The sequence below is a fragment of the Triticum aestivum genome, chromosome 2D (genome assembly GCF_018294505.1).
Source record: "Triticum aestivum cultivar Chinese Spring chromosome 2D, IWGSC CS RefSeq v2.1, whole genome shotgun sequence".
In the NCBI taxonomy this organism is placed as follows: domain Eukaryota; kingdom Viridiplantae; phylum Streptophyta; class Magnoliopsida; order Poales; family Poaceae; genus Triticum; species Triticum aestivum.
The window spans coordinates 328,321,630-328,345,246 of record NC_057799.1 but is presented as its reverse complement, the minus strand read 5'-3'; the positions used below and the strand labels follow the sequence as shown (position 1 = coordinate 328,345,246).

Genomic DNA, 23,617 nt, shown 5'->3' with positions numbered 1-23,617 from the left:
ATCTCCTCCGACGGCTTCAACCCTCCCGTAGTCGTTGCCTACACGTACGGGTACAGTCGCATCCGCGACTGCAAGGGGAAGGGGCCGGCGAGCAAATGGTGATTTCCTCCACCCTTCTCCGTCTTCGTTCATCTTTAGTTTTTTTAGTGTAAATCTAGTTCTGTCCAATGATGAACTGAGATATCTTTTGTTGTATGAACCATGTCCATTTGCGGAAATGATCAGGTATATTATTAAAGTTCATTGGAAGTACAAAGCCTCTCAAACATGATAAAAATCACATCAAGATTTCTAGACCACCGAACGACCAACACTGCCTCCGGAACAAGCCATCAACACGCCATTGCCGCCACTCCCCTACCGGAGCCGGCTTGTCAGGAAGTCTTCATGCACGTGCCTCCCTAAGGACCGGCGCCTTGGAGCTGTAGTCATCGTCATTGAACCCATGCATAGATCTGAAGTATCTGACACCAAATCTCACCACATGACAAGAAACTATAACCTCACCGCCCCAAGGAAATGTAAAAAATCTACGTCGAAGTTCCGTCGACTACGTTTAAACGGATGAACTTAAGGGTGATCGAAACCCGAAAGACAAATTCAAAAAAGAAGCGCCGCCATCCGCCCGAGCGCCGCACCTCCGAGGACTAAAAAACCCAAACCTAGAATACTAACCGGAGCGGAGGCACCAGGATACTCCTCCCCGCCATAGACCGTCGAAGCGGCATGCAGAGGGGAAATGAATGCACCGGCTTGCCATATATATATAATACAATGTGACTAATACGTACGTACTACTGCTGTTGTTATATACAACGATGTTACTATGTATTGTATGTATACTTGCATACGCTGATCATAATATATTACCGAAAAAGGCTTTCACCCCACTTTATATATAAAGCAAACCACCAGAGTCACAAGATTCAACAAATGTTCACACCGCGCACACACACACAACTAGTAGACAAAAGTACACAGGGTTCTACTGAGGGGGCACAGCTCAACAAGCCCTATAAAAAAGACGAAAAGAAAAGCGGCAGGACGGGCCTCGAGGAGGCTAATCCTGCTCAGGAGGTGGTGGAGTAAGTGGCGGTGCCAAGCGGAGAGCCATCGTGCAAAGATCTGAATAACCATGTTGATGGCGTCTCGATCCTGGGGCCGGCTAAGTGGCCGCCAAAGCTACAAGTAACCGCACATTTTGAAAATCGCATCAGTAGCACATCGTAGAGGAACATGCTGGATCACAAGTTTATTGCACACGGTCCAAAGTGTACAAGCAAGAACCCCAATACATCCACCTAATGTGGCTGTCGCGCTGAGGGGTGGCCTGGATTTCCACAAAGAGGTCGGGGTAGTTGTTGTTGCACCAACAACCACCAACCGCTCGTGGAAGCAACTCCAAAGGAATTGGGCAAACACGCACATGAAGAAGATGTGTTTCGAGTCCTCCACCGTCCCACACAAAGGGCAAATCCCATCGCCAGGGCCATTCCGTTTGAGCACCCCCACGCCCGAAGGGACCCATACCCGGATCCATTGCCAGAGAAACATCCTAATCTTGAGTGGCAGTCTAAGCGCCCAGATATGGATCAGGGGCGCTCGGGCAGGTGCAGCCGCAATGGCCTGGTATAGGGACTTGGTGGAGAACTGGCCTAATGGCTCCAAGTGGTAGGAGATGCGATCGTTCGGTTGATCCACATCTGGGGGGTGGAGCGCGATGCAATCAAGGAGGTCCTGCCAAGCGCCAAGTTTCACGGGCCCAAATGGCCGCCAAACGTGGGTTTCCCTAAGTCAATAAGAGCCATCTCGACTAAGATCCTGGGCTCCACTGCGATCATAATATATTCTGATGTATGATCATATGCATGTACGTGTCCATTTTATGCAAGAGTCCATAAGTGTTCATTCTCATTTCAACCTCAATTATTCTTTAGTTGGTAAGCATCATGTGGTGGAGAAAGATCCATGCATATATGGCCATTCAATATTTGATCATGAATTACTATTGTTGATAATTATCTCTATGATAAATAAGTTGGGAGGTGAAACATTAAGCCCCTATCTTTCTCTGTGTTCAATAGACGCCATTTGTTCTAAAAATATGCTTTGAGTACTAGCAATCATAGAAGACTATATGATAATTGAGTATGTGGAGCTCTTACTTAGACTCTATTGAAACAAGTTGAATTGAGATTGTTTGGTGACTAAGAACATAGGTTGTTAAGTTTCAAGATGAATGCATTGTTTGAACCATAACATGTGAATTGATTGCTACTTTATCATAATGAGTTTTATGAAAAAATGTTGCTATTATTATGCTGGGAAAAGTGATTGAAATTATCATTGATCTAACTTATGCATTATGCTAGCATTCACACTTCATTTTTTTTTATCATTTACCTACTCAAGGACAAGTAGGGATTAACCTAGGGGATGTTGATACGTCTCCAATGTATCTATAATTTATGAAGTATTCATGCCATGTTTACAATAATTTTATATGGTTTTGGTATGGTTTAATGAAACTAACTCGCACTGATGTTGTTTTCAGCAGAACTACCGTGGTGTTGTTTTTTATGCAGAAATAAAAGTTCTCGGATTGGGCCGAAAATCTAAAATGATTTTTTGTGGACCAAAAGTGACCCCCGAAGCTTTGAGGAAGGACCACAAGACTCACAAGGAAGCGACAAGCCTGGGGGCGCGCCCTCCCCACTCCCCACCAGGGCGCGCGTGGCAGGCTTGTCCCCTCCCTCGTGAGCCCCCTTGACGTAAACCAACACCAAAAATTCCTATAAATACCAAAAACCCATAAACAAACCTAGAACTTCCGCTCCGCCACTGCAAGCCTCTATACCGAAGTGATCTCATCTGTAGCTCTGTTCTACACCCTTCCGGAGGGGGAAATCATCACCAGAGGCCATCTTCATCATCCCGATGGCTACCATGACGAGGAGGGAGTAGTTAACCCTCGGGGCTGAGGGTATGTACCAGTAGCTATGTGCTTGATCTCTCTCTCTCTCTCTCTCTCTCTCTCTCTCTCTGTCTCTCTCTCTCTCGTGTTCTTGATTTGGCACGATCTTGATGTACCGCGAGCTTTGTTAGTATAGTTGGATTATATGGTGTTTTCTATCTTGTTGTGATGAATTGAGTTTTTACCTTTGAGGTTTCACTATTATCGGATTGAATACTTCTTGGATTTGAGAACACTTGATATCTGTCTTGCATATGGATACCTGTGGTTACAATGGGGTGTTCTATTGACTCACTTGATGTATGTTTTAGTATTCAACTTGCGAATTATCGTGACATTGGGGTAATCTATGCATAGGGGTTGATACATGTTTTTGTCCTTCTTTCCCTGGTAGAAACCTTGGGGAACTCTTTGGATTTCTTTGTGTTGGATTGAATATTATGAATCTGAAGTTATTTGCTGCATATTTAATAATCAACTCACGGATACTTGTGGTAACATTGGAGTATCTAGGTGACATTAGAGTTGGTTGATGCGTATCATATGGTGTTATTTTAGTACAAACTCTAGGGTTGTTTGTGACACTTATAGGGATAGCTCAATAGATTAATCGGAAAAGATAACTTTGAGGTGGTTTCGTACCCTACAACACTTTCATCTTATGTTCTCCGCTAGATAAGAACTTTGGAGTGACTCTTTGTCGCACATTGAGGGATTGTAATATGATTCAATTATGTTAGCACTGTTGAGAGATTGCACTAGTGAAAGTATGAACCCTAAGCCTTGTTTCTAAGCATTTGCAATACCATTTGTGCTCACTTTTGTTACTTGCTACCTTGCTGTTTTTTATATTTTCATATTACAAAAACCTATATCTACTATCCATACTACACTTGTATCACCATCTCTTCGCTGAACTAGTGCAACTATACAATTTGCCATTGTATTGGGTGTGTTGGGGACACAGGAGATTTCTTGCATTTGATTGCAGGGTTGTTTGAGAGAGACTATCTTCATCCTACGCCTCCCACGGACTGATAAACATTAGGTCATCCACTTGAGGGAAAATTTCTACTATCCTACAAAACTCTGCGCTTGGAGGCCCAACACGAGTCTACAAGAATAAGTTGTGTAGTAGACATCAAGCTCTTTTCTGGCGCCCTTGCCGGGGAGGTGAGTGCTTGAAGGTATATCTTTAGATCTTGCAATTGAATCCTTTATTTTTCTTGTTTATTCACTAATTTGGTTTTATGAAAGAAAACTACAAAAAAAGGAATTGAAGTTGCATCAAGTTCTTTATCTTTATGATGTGTTTCTTGAAAAATGATGGATCAGAAAATTGTGCCAAAGTGTTAGAAGAAGATATTCAATAAAATGTTTGGCATAATATCCTTGAATGATGAGCACGATTGCAATGTTGTTAGTATGGTTGCTATGAATATCCATAATACTAATGATGATTGCACTAGTCATGATAAAAAGATTTCTTACAAGCGTGTCAATTTTTGTGGAGTGCATAAAGTTTGTGAAGACATGCCTTATAGGGATGAAAGATTTTATAAGAAGCATAAGCATGATAAAACCAATTGGTGGCTTAAAGTGATGGATAAATTTTCTACAAAATTATGCTCTCTTCATGCCATTACTTGTGAACTTTGGAATAGGGTTGGTCATCTTAATTTCTAACGCATACTTCTTCATGATTGAATCATGGCCAAATATTGTAATAACTTGATAACCCTTGAACTTTATAATGAACTTTATCTATTTTTGGGGTGTGAAGAATTGACACATAAGAATAGTTGGTTTGAAGCATTCATTTTCACAGACTATACTGAAACTAGTCTACAGGAAATCTGTATGTTTTATGTGGTAAATTTCAATGAGAATGCTAATATTGCCAACTACAGAAAGACGGGAAAACCAATAGAATACAAAAGGAATACTAATGAAAGGGTAAAGATTTCCACTTTCCCTCCTACTGTCTCTCGTGATGAAATAGGTGATGAGAAGGAGCTTCCTATCTAATCAATCTCATCAATAAGAAGCCCGAAAAAATTAATTAAACCCACACATGATGTGGTGAAGAAGAAGAAAAGAAGAAAAAGTGGAGGTAAAAAGGTATCTCTCCCAAATAATGTTGCTCCAATTATTGTTGTACCTCATGAGGATGAATTGAATATAATTGTTGAAGATGATACACTTGATGATTATATTGTTTCTTTGTCCTATGGCACAATGTCCGAAGGAACTATTGAGGATAATTTTGTTATGCCTATTACTTCTTGTGATAATTATGATTGGGAAGATAGTGACACTTCGTATAATCTTGAGAATATTTTTGGCACCAACTTAGAATATTATGGTGACAATAATTGTTATTCTATTGGTGCTATTCATATTATTAATGATAAGAGTGACTATGCTAATGATATGCAAAACCACAAGCTTGGGGATGCTATGCTTGATGAGAATGACATGTTTGAGAATTTATTTGCTGCAATTAATGTTTGTCACAAGCTTGGGGATGCTATGCTTAATGAAGATGACCTTTTTTGTCCCCCTACTTTGAATGATCAAGTTTGTTATCATTGCATGCCTCCTATTTATGATGATTGCAATATTTATGAAAGTGGGTTTGGAAGAGTTTCAACTTTAGATAATAATTATCCCACAATTTTGGAGGGTGTTGAATCTTATTACAATGATAAAAGTTGATTTGGAGAGGTCATGACTTTATTTAGTAATGATTCCACTATCTTGGAAGAGGTTTGAGTTGATTATGATGAGAACAAAATTACTACTTATGATGATTATTGTGATGATACTTATGTTACAAAAAGTAGTGATAATTATTTTCATAATTATGAATATCCTTTAACTGAACGTTACTCTTTTAATGTGGAAACAATTTATAGTATATGAGTTTCATATGATACTCCGACTATTACGAATGAGAATAAATTTGGTTATGTGGAGAGTAACAAAAATTCTATGCTTGTGGATCATGGAAGAAATGCTCTATGTGATAGCTATATTGTTAAATTCATTCATGATGCTACCGAAAATTATTATGAGAGGGGAAGATATGCTTATATATATTTCAATAATATCAAGTTTCCTCTCTATGTGTTGAAAGTTTTGAAGTATTTGCTTGGTTTGCCTTCCTATGCTAGTTGATTCTTGCTCCCAAAAATTGTTTGGTCACAAAATCCCTATGCATAGGAAGTGGGTTAGGCTTAAATGTGCTAGCCATATGCTTCATGATGCTCCCTTTATGTTTCAGTTCTTTACTTCTATAAGAGCATCATTGAAATCATCATGCCTAGCTAAAAAGGCGTTAAAGAAAAGCATTTGTTGGGAGACAACCCAATACTTATACCTACTATTTCTATGTGTTGACATGATTAAGATATTGTAATAATCATGTTTTATAGCTTTTGTTTCAATAAAGTACCAAGTAAAGCCTTTGGGATAGTGTGGATGATAGTTGACTTGATTATGTGCAAAAAATAGAAACGTTTGCGCCCAGTGCCAGAATTTTTAAAATCTATGGAACGTAAAAAAAATTAAGTAAGTTTTACACATGATTGATATAAAAATTGCCTATGTTTTCCTAACTTTTCAGAATTTTGGTATATACAGAAGTATTGTTGTTGTTCAGATCATTACAGACTGTTCTGTTTTTGACAGATTCTGTTTTCAATGCATAGTTTGCTTGTTTTCTAGTTTCTATGGCTTATATCGGTCACTATAAATTATAGATATGACAGGTTACGGTAGTCATTATGTGAGAAAAATGTTGAATCTTGTCTTGATAGTACCAAAGTGAACGATTTGCTCTTTATCATACTAACCTATCTCACGAAGTTCCGTTAAGTTTTGTGTGACTGAAGTTTTCAAGTTTTGGGTGAGATATTGATGAGAGGAGAATAAAGAGTGGCAAGACCCTAAGCTTGGGGATCCGCAAGGCACCCCAAGGTAATATTCAAGGAAGACTAAAGCGTCTAAGCTTGTGGATGCCCCGGAAGGCATCCCCTCTTTCGTCTTCAACATTATTGGTAACCTCACTTGGAGCTATATTTTTATTTATCACATGATATGTCTTTTGCTTGGAGCGTCTCTTTCACTTGTTGAGATTTGCTTGTTGTTATTTAGAATAATGTTTTGTATATTTTATTTCAATAAAAGTGGCAAGTATAGCCGTTACCATGCTCAGTGTGCAAGTATATGAGGTGCTCTTTGAAAACAGAAAGTTTTCTATTATTGTAGGAATTCTTCAGACAAATCAGAACTTGATAAAATCTTGAATTTTTTTGGCACCCCGGCTCAGAGCGACCGGTTTACCTTGCATTGCCAGCCCAGAGATCGAGTCTTCTGGCAACACACAACATCTTGGTACAGAAAACAACCGCTTTATTGATACTAGCAGAACATAGTTCGATGTTACATCAAGTAGCGAGGCCAAGCGGCACACACGGTGCGGCTGAATAATATGTACATTATTTAGTGAACATAAAGGGGCCTCGATCACGACAACTACACGGCAGTGGAACGGTGACGAGCGGGACTCCATGTCACATGGACACTGATGTGGACACGATCTAGACACGGCAGCACTTCGATCCAGTCAGACTTTCCTGAAAACTGGCATGACACGCCATGTCAGTACATTGAATGTACTTGCAAGCTCACAACAAGCATAAACATAATGGCAAACAATATCGTGATATTTAATCAAATTATTATCAATTCAAAAGACTACTACAAATGCAGTGAACATAATCTCGTGCATCAAGTCCCTCGGACTTTCTTACCGAACGGGTTACCTCGTAACCAAACGGTGATCATATTCAGACCACTTACCAAACCAACACTTTGGTTTCCACAATCATCATCAATTCTCATCCATCATCTCAGTGCCAAATGATTATAATTAGTGTGCATGATTACTTAGGAAAGTTGATCCATGGTGTGACTTACTCACGAGTTGTGTTCGTAACCGAGAATGTGGCTATCGATAGATTAAATTACACTCTGCGGAGGTAGCGCACTGTACCCACACCACAGAATCCATGGCCTCGTACTCCCATTCGGGTGGACCAACGGCATTCCGACGAAACCCTCCCATTGCCATGATACTCTCCCGGCCACTCCGACTCACTTCCCACTGGGCTAAGTCCTGGGTGGCCCCGTGCCTACCAAAGGCATCAACGGCCACCGTCATGGCAAAACATAAACGGTCCCAAACGGGGACAAGGTACCATAACAACAAACGGGCACACAAGGTTATGTCTGCTTACCAGGCCAGGGTAACGCATGCCCATAACCTTCCCTCGTTGGAGGTACCGACCAGAGGCATGACAACGGACCGAATAAAGGCCTTCCATAAAGGAAAATGTGGTTGCACTGGGAAAAACTCGATTCAGTGGCACCATGACCCGATCAACGGTATGTTCAAGTTGAACTATTATCAGGTTTAACTTGGAATAAAAATAACAGGTGTCATGATATGCCATGAATATGCAACCATACATCATGCATCACATACTATCAAAAATAAATGGATCAGCATCATCAAGTATTCTACTAACAATCATCATCATCAAAGCAAACACATTCCACTCCTGTGGTTATTATACTTCACCAAATTTAACCATGATATTATCTTAAAATAATCTACTTTCTTACTTAAGAAAATAATAACAAAGCTAGTCATTTCATAATCATTTCATTAGCACATAACCAAATATTACTTCTACTGACTAAAACTAACTTAGTTAGTCTCAAACTTCTGTAAACTAAGCATTTCAAGCAAGGCAAGTATTCAACAGAAATAAATATTCATTTAAATAATTTAAATGTATGAGATAACTCATATTCAAGTTGGAAAAATCACAAATATTGAAATGACACCATGAAAATGTTGTTGTGGCTTGCCTTAGTGCAGATGAGGTTCACACTCCTCCTGGTGATCCTCAAGACAAGCTTCACCTTCTGAAGATATTCAAAAACAGAGAAAGAAAATATCAAGAATCACTCTGAATAACACCAGAAATTCTAGACAACAGAGGAAAATCTACATTTTGGTGTGCTGCTAGAACTTTTCAAAATAAACACAATGCAAAAAGAATCAATTCATTTGGACTTATGGTTTAAAACTTATAGCTGGTCAAAGTTTCTGGTCAAAATTTGAATTAAATTTGAATAAAACAGAACCAGGGGGTGACGTCGATGATGTATTCTCTGAATACGCCTCCACTCGTACCGCTTCGGGCATGAGTGGAGAGGCTGGCAGTGGGCCCCGCTGGTTAGGTGTGAGGGGAAGAGAGAGAAATAGAGCGCGGCGGGGCTTCGCCGGAGCTCATGCTGGCGAGGAGGGCTCCTTGGCCCGATCCAGAGGGATAGAACGCGAGAGGAGGTCGAGGCGCACCTGCCCGTACGCGTAGCTTGGCGAGAGGTGGCCGGAGTAGCTCGGAACCAAGCTCACAAGTGGCGGCTGCGGTCGGGTCTCGCCGGAGTTGAGGAAGACGGCAGAGGGAGTCGATTCCAAGGGCTCCGACCGGGTGAGTAGGCACCAGAGAAGCACCGCGGAGACGCTGGAGTAGATGCACGAGCTCGAGAGGGGCTGGATGAGTAGTGGCGAACAGAGGGGATCGCCGGCGAGCTCGAGCTCGAGGACGGCGGCCCGAGGCCTGCCCGGCCGGGCTATGGCTATCTACGGCGTTGTGGAGGTTGGTTGAGTGTGTGGTGATGCTCGGAGAGGCTGGGGAGGGGCTGTATTTACAGGCGAGGGGGAGAGGTGCTCGAGGCTCCGCCGGATTTCTCTGGAAGCGGCGCCCGGCGACGATTTGCATCAGTGAGAGAGGGGGGAGACGTTGTGGTTCACGCAGCAACTGTGGGCGAGCGGAGTCGAGCACAGGGCGTGGGTGGCGACGAGCACAGTGGGCACGAGCGCACTGTTGGCTTGGCCGCGTTGTGCCCGTGCTCGCTGCGGCGAACTCCGGCGTCGGCAAGTGCCAAGGTGAGTTAAGGACGTCGGGATGGCGATTGTGGCAAGGTTTGGCAAGGCGCGGCGGGGTGGGAAGCGAGCACACGCTGAACAGAGCACTCGGCGGGCATCCAGAGCGCGTCGACTAGCTCATTGGCATCGTGCACACGCGTGGTCACCGCGCGAACTTTGGCATAGAGCCACGGCTTGCCATAAATTCGTGTCTGGCGTGTTGTTCTTGATGATCTGAGTCACTCCATGGGTTCGAGTTGATCACAGGTGTGCTATGTGAGTTGGTTTCTTCCTGGGAAGTTTCTGGTCAGAAACTTGTGAGGTTAATTGTGATCAAACCAAAAAGAGTTTAGGGCTGATTTTTGGTGATTAGTAGTTTCTTAGGAGGGTAATGAAGCCCTAGAAATTTCAGCTCCATTGGATCAAGGAAAAGTATACTTGCTGTAGAAACTGCATTTTCTGACCAGAACAGAAATGATTTTCTGTAGCAAAAATATTCCAAGAACCTATGCAATATTTTTCTCAGGGATGTGTGCCAAGGTTCAAAGAATATTTGGGAATTTTCTCAGATTTTGGTGAGCAAAGAAAATTAGGGTTTCTTTGGAGCATATGTTGCTGACTAGGGTTTTTGAAGGAAAAATGAATATTTTTCAATTATGAAAAATATTCCTAGGATTATTTTGGTATTAATCAGAGAGGAAATGATGGTTTGAGGGAGAGATGAGCCACTTGGGTGAAAATCAAGTGTATGCCCAAGGGTTTAAGTCCAACTGAGTTGATTCAAAAATCCAAATTCAAATCAAATGGCAATCAAAATCAGAAAAAGAAAAGAGGGCAAAAACCAGGCTGTCACAAATTTTTACACAGTAAGCTAAGACCAATTTTCTACAGTTTCGTATTTTTCAGAATTTTTGGAGTTAAAGAAGTATGAATCTTCTTCCATCCTTTATAGATTGTTCTGTTTAGACAGATTGTTGTTATGTTTGCATATGTTTGTTTGTTTAATGATTCTATTTGAGGATAGGAGTATTAAATATGCAGAGGCAGTTAGTATGCAATGTTAAATTATAATTTTAGTAATTTGTTACAGTAAATAATGATAAGGTTTTGCATTGATTTATACAAACTTATCTTACGAGTTCTTGTTGAGTTTTGTGTGGATGAAGTTTTTGAGATTTAGGGAAACCGTGATTATGAGAGGAATTAAGAAGACACAAGAGTTCAACCTTGGGGATGCCCTAGGCATCCCAAGCTAATATTCCAAGAAGTCTCAAGCATCTAAGCTTGGGGATGCCCCGGTAGGCATCCCACCTTTCTTCATCAACAATTATCGGTTAGTATCGGTTGAGCCTAAGTTTTTGCCTCTTTGCATGAGATGTACTATTCTTGGAATATCTTTTATATATGTTTCGTTGTTTTAATAAAATACTTAAGATCTGAAATTTGTAAATGAGAGAGAGTCCTCACATAGCTACTTAATTGTTTGACTACTCATTGATCTTCACTTATATCTTTTTGGAGTGGTTTGTCATTTACTCTCGTTCTTTAGTTATATCCTAAGAGTAAATTGTTGAATGAATTGAACATCCCAAAGTTGAAATTATATGTGCTTCATATGCTTGTATCATGCCTAGTAGTAGTTTCACATTGGCTTTAGAAAGTAAAATCTATTGAAGCTTGACAATCACAATATTGGTCATACAAGCAATTCATGAATGATTAGTATAAGGAAGAGAACTTTCACATATAAATATATTATCTTGGACAACTTTTGTGATTGTGAATACCCATTAATTATTTTCAAACTTGAGAAAATTAGTTGAAGTTGGACAAGAAAGACAACGTAATGAGTTATGTTTAGGTATATTTGCATAGAAGTTATATTGTTATGGATCCTCCAACATGTGGTGCTTGCTTAGGATTTTTTGCTAGCCAAAAAATCGTACTAAGTAGAGATACTATTTGTGCATCCAAAAAACCTTAAACCCAGTTTCTTGCCATGCATGTCCACCATATCTACCTATGGATTGAATAAGATCCTTCGAGTAAGTAGTCATTGGTGCAAAAAGCAATAAAAATTGCTCCTAAAATATGTATGATCTTTTCTTGCAAGGGAAAATAAGCGTTGTACGAACTTGTGATGGTAAAGAAATCAAAGTGATGGACTGCATAATAAAGGTTGCTATCACAAGGGGCAATATAACGTGGTGTTCCTTTGCATTAAGGGCTTGCGCATCAAAAAAAATTCAAAAGCGCATGACAACCTCTGCTTCCCTCTGCAAAGGGCCTATCTTTTAGTTTTCAACTTTTACTTTTATGCAAGAGTCAATAAGTGTGCATTCTCATTTCAACCTCAATTATTCTTTAGTTGTTCAAGCATCATGTGATGGGGAAAGATCCAGGCATATAGGGCCAATCAAATATATTTGATCATGAATTATTATTGTTGACAATTATCTTTATGATAAATAAGTTGGGAGGCGAAATATTAAGCCCCTATCTTACTCTGTGTTCGATGGACGCCATTTATTCTAAAAATATACTTTGAGTACTAGCAATCATAGAAGAATATATGATTATTGAGTATGTGGAGATCTTACTTAGACTCTGTTGAAAACAAGTTGAATTGAGATTGTTTGGTGACTAAGAACATAGGTTATTAAGTTTCAAGAGAATGCATTGTTTGAACCATAACATGTGAATTGGTTGCTACTTTATCATGATGAGTTTTATGAATGGTGCTAGGAAAAGTGATTGAAATAAACATTGGTCAAACTTATGCACTATGCTAGCATTCACACTTCATAAATTATTTCTTTTATCGTTTACCTACTCGAGGACAAACCGGAATTAAGCTTGGGGATGCTGATACGTCTCCAACGTATCTATAATTTATGAAGTATTCATGCCATGTTTACAACAATTTTATATGGTTTTGGTATGATTTCAATGAAAGTAACCCAGATTGACGCAATTTTCACCAGAACTACTATGGTGTTGTTTTTTGTGTAGAAATAAAAGTTCTCCGATTGGGCTGAAAATTTACGATGATTTTTTATGGACCAAAAGAGATCCCCGAAACTTCGAGGAAGGACTAGAAGACTCACGAGGAAGCGACAAGCCTGGGGGCACGCCCTCCCCCCCCCCTAGGGCACACATGTCAGGCTTGTCGCTCCCTCACGGGCCCCTTGACGTGAAACCAACGCCAAAAATTCCTATAAATACCAAAAAAACCAGAAAGAAACCTAGAACTTTCGCTCCACCGCCAAAAGCCTCTATACCGAAGCGATCTCATCTGTAGCCTTGTTCCAGCACCCTACCGGAGGGGGAAATCATCGCCGGAGTCCGTCTTCACCATCCTGGCGGCTACCATGACGAGGAGGGAGTAGTTCACCCTCAGTGCAGAGGGTATGTACCAGCAACTTTGTGTTTGATCTCTCTCTCTCTCTCTCTCTCTCGTGTTCTCTATTTGGAACGATCTTGATGTGCCACAAGCTTTGTTAATATAGTTGGATCATATGGTGTTTCTCCCTCTCTATCTTGTTGTGATGAATTGAGTTTTTACCTTTGAGATTTCACTATTATCGGATTGAATACTTCTTAGATTTGAGAACACTTGATGTATGTCTTGCATGTGGATACCCATGGTGACAATGGGGTGTTCTGTTGATTCACTTGATATATGTTTTGGATTCAACTTGCGAATTATGGTGACATTGGGTTAATCTATGCATAGGGGTTGATACACATTTTCGTTCTTCTTTCTCTGGTAGAAACCTTGGGGCACTCTTTGAAGTTCTTTGTGTTGGATTGAATATTATGAATCTGAAGTTGTATGATGCATATCGAATAATAAACTCACGGATACTTGTAGTGACATTGGAGTATCTACGTGACATTAGAGTTGGTTGAGGCATATCATATGGTGTTATTTTAGTATGAACTGTAGGGCTGTTTGTGACACTTATAGGGATGGCTCATTGGATTGATCGAAAAAGATAACTTTGAGGTGGTTTCGTACCCTACAAAAATTTCATCTTATGTTCTCCGCTAGATAAGAACTTTGGAGTGACTCTTTATTGCACGTTGAGGGATTCTTATATGATTCAATTATGTTAGCACTATTGAGAGACTGCACTAGTGAAAATATGAATCTCAGACCCTATTTCTAAGCATTGCAATGCCGTTTGTGCTCACTTTTATTACTTGCTACCTTACTGTTTTTATATTTTCGGATTACAAAAACATATATCTACTATCCATACTAAACTTGTATGACCATCTTCGCCGAATTAGTACATCTATATAATTTGCCATTGTATTTGGTGTGTTGGGGACACAAGAGATTTCTTGTATTTGATTGCAGAATTGTTTGAGAGAGACTATCTTCATCCTACGCCTCCCACGGATTGATAAACCTTAGGTCATCCACTTGAGGGAAAATTGTTACTCTCGTACAAAACTCTGCGCTAGGAGGCCCAACAGGAATCTACAAGAATAAGTTGTGCAGTAGACATCACCTGGGTGGCCCCTCATTTAGACCCGGAGTGTCCAGATCTGATGAGGCGCTGCTCAATGCACCCTCCGACGGTGCGTGTCGGTAGTCAGCCAACGACGCGTACCTAGTGGTCGGTGCAGTGGGGTATGGCGAAGTGTGGCCCTCTCGCTGGCTTTCTTCTGACAAAAGTGACGGTGCCCATATCTGGTTCGGGCGGGTTGAAATCCATCACTTAGTGACCTAGGTGCCTCGTGGCAGTGCAGGTGAGGGTCTCAATGGAAGCTTCGCGCTTTAGCACGGACGACGACGACGACGCACACGAGTGTCGCTTTCACCTTGAGGATGTTGTCGCGTGTCCCTCCCCTAGGCTAGGGCTTCGGGTGAAAACACATGCCTATTTGAACTCGATAGCAGCGACGGTTTGGGTCGTTACCCTCCTAGGGACGATGTAGTGGGGCTCAGGCACCGTAGGTTTTGGGCCGCATCGGTGTGTTCTAGCCGTCTTATTCTCTTGGGCATCTTTTTCAGTTTAATTTTTGTTGTGCGGCTATTCTTTGATCTGCTTTGTTTGAGGGCTTCCTTGCTATCTTATATCACTCGACCGTGCACTGTGATTGTTGCTTTATATACAAAATAGGGTGGAAGCCTAATGAGAAGTATAGGCGCGCGTGCGCGCGCGTACGTGCGCGCAAGAAAGTACGTGCTTCATACTCATGCAAAATGCGCACATCACACATAGACGCGGATCGATCATGCAGTTAACTGAATTGCTATATTTCAAAAAGAAAAACTGAATTTCTATGATGGTTTCATTGGTTTGGTGTAGTTAACTAAAGAGTGTAGCTAGCTTTCATCTAAATAAGAATTAACTACTCCCTCTGTTCACTCTTTTTCGATAAAGGGTGGATTTTATTTGCTCAAAATGAAGCATCAAGAAGATACATAACACAATGAGCACACACCCGGCCTCTGCATAACTAGGATACACACAGTCAACACAAACGCGAAAACACGCTGACAAATAGCAAAGTCATATAAGACCAAAGCTATGTGTAGGCGAGAAAAAGGAAAAAAAAAGCCCAAAAGCGATCAGATATGTGGTCGGCAAACTACAGCAATGACCATATCCGCACCAACTATCTCAGGACATTACATGGATGACGAGGTTCTTCAACAGCAACGCCTTCAAGAAGGGAGCGACACTCAAGCGCCGCCGTCACCGGATCCAAGCACATGGCCAGAATCTAGGTTTTCACCCTGAAAAATCGGTTCAAACATATCCGAGCAATGCCTTCAACAAGGTAACGACATAAGAAAAATATCGCCATTGCCAGGTAGAACCGCTCGGTTCAGACCTAGGCTTTCACCCCGGAGCTCGAGACCGGGTGCTGAGTAGCACCACCATCGAAGTCACCTATGTTTTGTCGCCACCACTTTTTCGCGATCCCAGCAGCTACGTGTGATGCCCGCCAGCGCCGCACAACCATCCCTCTGCGTCAAGTCATCGTCCATAATATACATCTCACCGCCGAATCAACCACTGGATCTTGAGAGATGATGCTCCCGAAGATCATGTGGTGACCACCGCCGTCGTGGAGCCATGGGAGGTCACTGTAGCACTCTACAGTCACGAGTCACCCCCACTCGGCCGACCAGATCTGAATCACCACCACCAGACCGTGGACCGTAGCGTCGTTGGCCGACCAGCACCTGCGTGGAAGTCCATCACCTCGCTGCCACAGTCCGCCACCAAGCAGATAGCCTGATGTGCCCAACCTTCCGCCACCGCCGCAAGAAGGACATGGCAGCCACCTGGCGCGGCTCCTCGGTAGGGCCGTCTAGCCGGGAGTGGACGCCGCCACACCCTCTGTTCACTCTTATAAGACGGCATTGTAGACAATTCATACATCACCCAAAACAGTTCAATGTGAGTTGTTTGAAGCGTCTTATAGAAGTGAACGGAGAGAGTAAGTTTCATCGAACTTTTACATCATTTGATTTTACGTGAATTTTTATTTAATTAATCAAATGGCATAGATGTTAGATGAGAGCTCGCTAATTCTTTCAAGATGAGAATTAGCAAATCCCCTAATTAAACAGACTGCATGCATTTGCAGCTGGTAACTCTCTGATGAGCTATCGACTGAGCAGTGTTAGCGGCAGAGACAGTAACGCAAGAATCTTTTGTTGCCCCCGGCCGGTCCCCCGATTGATCGATTGATCAAATAGTGTGTCTAGCGACATAGATGTGTGACAGATGCAAATTCTTATCAGCATCATATAGCAGCCTGCGGTGTCGAAAAGATAGTGCCACTTAATTAATAATTAACTGCCAAACAATATATTATTGTTGGGAAATGCCAATTAGCATAGATTAATGGTCCCACATCCTCTTCATATTTAATCCCTTAATCCAAGGTGAAAGGCGAAGCTAGAAAAAAAGATCAATGGGATCATATATATGACAATGGGGTCATCTTCTATAAGAAAAAAGGTGATTAGTACTAAGCTAGTGAAGGATTTTCTAATTTTAACTAGGTATTTGTCCGTGCGTTGCTGCGGGGTATAAATACTCTAATACATTAGCCCATAATTCCATATTATATGATTGTGTAAATAAATATTTACCAAATTCTGTTATGATTTTTTGTAATTACTTATTGACTTGCCAAAGAAAATATAGTTTATTTGGTAGGTCACTAAAATATGAGACAATTAAGCCGGTTTTCAAGGAATGATCATCAGAAAAAATATGTAATGTTGGACGAAGCAATCCGCCTAGCAAGAAAAGGAACTCTATTATTATTTTAGTTCAAAATAATATATAAACCCGTGTGTTGCAACGCGGTATAAATATTCTAGTACGTTAACTTGTGATTTACCTGCCCATATTAATGTGATTGTGTAAATAAATGTTTATCAAATCTTGTCCGTGATTACCTTATATTTTGATGAGAAGTTTGGTAAGTAAATTAAAGTGGAATTGGTTCTGAAGGTAAGTATATTAAGGTGATTGATTATCATATGAGAGAAGAGCACCGCCCAGCAGAATTCCAGCAAGAGTGACTGCCCAGAGAAACAGCCTTGTCTTTCCTGTATATATAAGTCATCAAGAAAATAAAAGGTCAAATTTATTGAATTTGGGATACAGTAAACATCTTATGACACGCTTAAAGAAATGTCACCTCCAACATAAACGTCACCACTTGGAGACCATTCTTCTGGTGTATATATCGGGCTGCAACGTAGTAAGAACCGAATAAGATGTCATGAGAGCTAAACTCCATGCATGATCTCTGAATTATGTAGACATTTGTTTTTACTGACAGAAACTATGGGTCTGGGTTTGCATGTTTTTACCTGTACCCATCAACGTTTGCTCCATACTTGTCGGCAAACTGGTAAACACCCTTCCCCTGGTTAAATTGAAAAATTAATAAGTGATGAAAGGTTGGACGAAGAGGTGGTGGGAAGAAATGTGAAACGGGAACCTTATGCTTTTTTAAGTAGTACTAAAACAATGCACGTGCGTTGCAACAGGATATTAATATTTTAGTACATTAGCTTGTGATTTACATGTCAATAATAATACGATTGTGTAAATAAATATTCATCAAATTCTGCCAGTGAATTACCTTATATTTTAGTTACAAGTTTGGCAAGTAAATTAAAGTGAAATTGGTTCAGAAGGTATGTAAATTAAGGTGATTGATTATCATATACATGAAAGGTTGGATGAAGGGGTGGTAGGAAGAAATGTGAAATGGGAACCTTACGTTCTTTTTAAGTAGTAGAGACTAGAACAATGCGCGTGCATTGCAACGGGATATAAATATTCTAATACGTTGGCTTGTGATTTACCTGTCAATAATAATGCGATTGTGTAAATAAATGTTCATCAAATTCTGACCGTGAATTACCTTATATTTCGATTAGAAGTTTGGTAAGTAAATTAAAGTGAAATTGGTTCAGAAGGTAAGTAAATTAAGGTGATTGATTATCATATACATGAAAGGTTGGGCGAAGGTGTGGTGGGAAGAAATGTGAAATGGAAACCTTACGGTCTTTTTAAGTAGTAGAGATAGAGACTAGAACAATGATCGTGCATTGCAACGGGATATAAATATTTTAGTACGTTAGCTTGTGATTTACCTGTCAATAATAATGTGACTGTGTAAATAAATGTTCATCAAATTCTGCCCGTGAATTATTTTATATTTTGATTAGAAGTTTGGTAAGTAATTAAAGTGTTATTAGTTTAGAAGGTAAGTAAATTAAGATGATTGATTATCATATATACATGAAATGTTGGACGACGAGGTTACGGAAAAAAAGATGAAATGGGAATCTTACGTTCTTTTTAAATAGAAGAGATATAGAGATGGGTCAAGTGACCCAATGCCTACAAGGCAACTCCGTCTGTGAAAACCCTTATCTTTTCCTTACATGCATGCTAGGATCCAATAACATTTGTCGTGTGCACAAACTTGAGTTATCGTCTTCTTGAAGGTGTTGCCTCGGTGCTCTAAGTGACATCGCTCGATATCTATCCTTCACAAATAGATAGAGTAGAACCAATGATGACTCTTTGGAGGTGTTGATTTTATTTTTTTTGAAAAGGAAAGTACCCCGGCCTCTACATCGTATGATGCACACAGTAAGGAGGTGTTGGTTTGTGCCTTGATCTTTAATATTCATGTTGTTGTACTAGTTTCTGACGTTGTTGGGCCCGAAAAAATCTTGGATGGTATTTTGTTTGACATACCGAATTCTTTGACATCGTTTCATATAAATTATGGTTTTGTCGATCATTCTTCCGGGAGACCTAGATGGTTGTCACTGTTAGAACTTGTACATTGTACCGTCTGTTGTAACTGTATTTTGTACATACACCGATCCTATTATTCAGGATCTCATGGCCCTTGGCCTACGTGCCTATTCTCTTGGGCTCTCTCTCACTCACTCTCTCTCTTTCTCGGGTATAACCTGTACTATGTAATCAGATCAAGGACAGAAACTATTCTCTCCAACTTGGTATCAGATACTAGGGCCCTCATCATGGCTGAGCACGAATCCTCCTCCTCCCCAGCCACGAGCTCCGTTGTGTCACTGGGCTCCCTCTCTTGCACGGCGCCCGCCGCCACCACCTCTGTGGCGTCCTCGCCGCCGTTTGTCTTCGGCACAAACCCTTCCCTCAATAGCACTTCTGCTGGCGCTGGTTCCCATTCGCCCCGCTATTTACCTATGATCCGCCGGTGGCACCAGTGTCCACCCCTTGCAATCCCATTTTCAATGATCATATCTCGAACCACATTAAATTCTTGATCAACCATGCTGATCACAATTATCACAAGTGGAAGTCCTTCCTCATGGTGCTCATCCGCTATGGCGTCACCTATCTCATCGAGAACCCCCCACCTCCCAATGATGATGCCCAATACCTTGAGTTGGATGCCCATGTCGCCCTCTGGATCTACGCCACCCTCGCCGATCCTCTCACTGATCGCGTCATCGGCGCCACCACTACCTATGTCATCTCGAAGAAGATAAAGGATTTCTTCCTTAACAATCACATCGCTTGGTTCATGATCGTCAACCGACAATACCGCAACCTCAGGCAGGGTGATCTCGCGGTTGCTGAGCATGCTCGCAACATCAAGCTTCTCACCGACTGCCTCGCCGACATTGACCACGCCGTCACCGAGATCAATCTCACCACTCATTTCCTCCACAGCCTCGACAAATGTCTCGACACCATTCTAGTCGCTCTGGGCAACCAAGTACCTACGCTATCGTTTGACACGGTCCTCTCGCGTGTCTTCTTGGCGGAAGAATCCATGGCTCATCGTGCCGCCGATGAGAGCGCATCTGCGTTTGCCCTCCCTAGTTGTGGGTCCTCGGGTGGTAGCAGCCTCGGCAACGACGGCCGCGACCAAGGTGATCGCGGCGACCGCTCCTCCGATGGCGGCATCGACCGCAACCAGGGTGCTCCACATAAGACAAACCCCTAGTCTGGCCATGGACGCGGTGATTGCATCGACGATGGTTGTGCATGTGGCCGCGACGCGGCCTTCGGCGTGGCCGCAGACGAGCCAACTCTGGGGGCCGCGCTCAGGGCTCCCAGCCCCAGTTCTTCCAATTCAAGGGCTACTTTGGCCCCTACAGCACGGCGTTGTCGTCCCCGCGCTCGGGCTGGGTACCTCCCAATGCCGCGGGCGTTCTCGGCCCTCGCCCAGGATCGCATGCCCAAGCGTACCCCATGTATCAGCTTGTGCCTTCAGCTCCTCCTCGGTACTCTCCGCCCCAGCCTCCATCGTGGGAGCACCTCACCATGCTCAACACCGCCTACAGCAACGACGGCTTCCCCACCAACCCATCCCCCGAGTGGTATCTTGATAGCGGCGCCTCCTTGCACGTGATCGACACTCAAGGTAACCTGAGCTTGTCTAGTTCTTCATTAAAGCATGTTCCTTCTAGCATTCTTGTTGGTAATGGGCACCATCTCCCTGTCACGGCCATAGTATCTACTACTCTCCAACCCCATGATTTTCGTCGCACTGATGTTCTTGTTTCACCCACTGTTGTTACAAGCCATATTTCAGTTCGTAAATTTACTAAGGATAACTCATGCTCTATTGAATTTTACCCGTGTGGTTTTCTTGTGAAGGATCTTCACACTCAGAAAGTTCTCATGATCTCTGTTAGTACCGGCGGTCTCTACCCCTTCATTGGCAATAATTCGGCTCCGACATCCGCACTCCTCGCTACCACCACCTCCTTGGATCTGTGGCATCATCACCTTGGACATCCCGACGCTCACACCCTTTCTACCATGTCCAGAGATTTCCTTAGTGGTTGTAAAAAGGCCCCACATTTACCATGTAGTGCATGTCAACTAGGTCGACAACCATGTCTTCCCTTTTCTTCCTCCTTTAGCAAAACATTTACGCCATTTGATTTAATCCATTGTGATTTATGGTGTTCTCCCATTGTAAGCTTCTCTAGATTTCAATATTATCTCGTTGTGTTGGATGATTTCACTCATTATTCATGGACTTTTCCTTTGCGTCATAAATCAGAAACATCCACCATCTTACAACGCTTTTTTAATGTTTGTTCATACTCAATTCCATGTGATCATTAAGAGCATGCAATGCGACAATGGCGGGGAATTCATCAACTCCTCTTTACGCTCCTTCTTCTACTCTAATGGCATTGCTTATCACTTCTCCTACCTACGCACTTCTCCTCAAAACGGTAAAGTTGAACGCCTCATTCGGACCATGAACGATATTGTTCGCACCCTCCTCCTTCAAGCTAACCTCATTCCACCCTTTTGGTTCGAAGCCCTCCAAACGGCCACTTACTTACTTAACCAGCATCCGTATTGTGTCATTGCCCCCCACCCTATTTTATTCTCTACGGCGTGCATCCCGAGTATGATCATCTTCGCATCTTTGGTTGTCTTTGCTTCCCCAACCTATATACCACTATGGATCACAAGCTAGCCCTTTGCTCCTCCCTGTGCATTTCCCTAAGCTACCCACTCGAACACAAGGGCTACCGGTGCTATGACTTAGACACACATCGCGTCATCGTCTCTCGTCACGTCATTTTTGACAAACGGTGTTTCTATACACGCCCCCACGTCCTGGCACACCATCTCCACAGAAAATGCCGATGCACTCCTACCCCCCAACCGGTTCTCTTTGATCCCCCACCCCACCTACCTCGTTCGGGACCCACCCGTCCCCATCGGCTGTCGTGGCTCCATTGCCCACCCAACCAACGCACTCTGCGCCTCATGCCGCCATGCACCCCTCCCATTCGCTCGCTCGACTCCCGCGTGGATCCGCCTTGCCTGGCGTGCATGTCTCCTCTGCCCCCACGATCCTCAAGCCTCCTCGCACTCTGCATCGGTCGGCTCGCTTGACACTGCATCCCCCTCGGATCGCACACTCACCAGCCCAGCCACATCTGCCGCTAGCCCCACCAAATCAACCTTAGTTTCCGTGCCACCCACTAACCCAACGCCACCTCTACCCATGCATGTAATCCGGGTGCAGCCACCCCATAACTCACACAAAATGTCCACCAGAGCCAAAATTGGTTATCATGCCCAAACGATTATCTCTTGTCGATGCCACGTCCAACTCCATTTCACCCATACCACACACATACAAATCACCTCTCAAAGATCCCCATTGGCGTCAAGCAATGCTAGATGAGTTTAGTGCTTTAATGAACAACTTTACTTGGTCTTTGGTGCCTAAGCCTACAGGTGTAATGTTGTCATGGGTAAATGGATTTTTCGCCACAAGTTCAACACGGATGGCTCCTTGCCATGCTACAAAGCACGGTGGGTTATGCGTGGATTCACGCAGCAAGAGGGTGTGGATTATGGTGAAACATTCAGTCGTGTGGTCAAGCCGGCAACTATTCATGTGGTGTTGAGCCTTGCTACCCACTCATGGCACATACATCAAATCGACGTAAAAATGCATTTCTTCATGGTGATCTCAATGAAATAGTCTACTGCTCTCAACCGGCTGGTTTTGTGGACTACTCAAGGACGGATCATGTGTGTCTCCCCCGTAAGTCCCTCTATGGCTTGAAACAAGCTCCTTGTATGTGGTTCCTTTGTTTTCAAGTTTTTCTTCTGTCTCTTGGGTTTCATGCTTCTAAGAGTGATTCCTCGCTATTCATCATGTAACACGGCCCCTCCACTGCCTACTTGTTGGTTTACATTGATGATATCATCTTAATGGCCAATTCTCCACAAACACGCACCTCCATCATCAACTCTCTCAAGTCGGAATTCTCCATGTCCGACTTAGGTGCCCTTCATCATTATTTGGGAATGAATGCCACCACCAACCATTCCGGCCTCTTCCTATGCCAGCAACAGTACACCCTCGAGATTCTTGAGCGCGCCAAAATGCTCAATTGTAAGCCGGTTTCCACCCCCGTAGACACCAACTCTAAACTGTCCTCCCAAGAAGGCCAACTCCTCTCCAATCCAATGCACTATCGTGGCCGGAGTGCTCCAATACCTCACCCTCACACGCCCTGATATTGCCTATGCTGTCTAGCAAGCTTGTTGTTCATGCATATGCCACGTGACACTCACATGCAACTTGTC

At 42.6% G+C, this 23,617-nt stretch overlaps 1 long non-coding RNA gene across 1 annotated transcript; it reads right to left on the bottom strand.

Annotated features, from left to right (window-relative positions):
* Window positions 1-17,504: 17,504 nt before the first annotated feature.
* Window positions 17,505-17,898, bottom strand: LOC123049286 (uncharacterized). Its single transcript, XR_006423537.1, has 3 exons — window positions 17,836-17,898; window positions 17,661-17,713; window positions 17,505-17,568 (listed from the first exon to the last, which is right to left on the bottom strand). It is a non-coding gene; the product is annotated as an uncharacterized lncRNA (long non-coding RNA).
* Window positions 17,899-23,617: the final 5,719 nt, after the last annotated feature.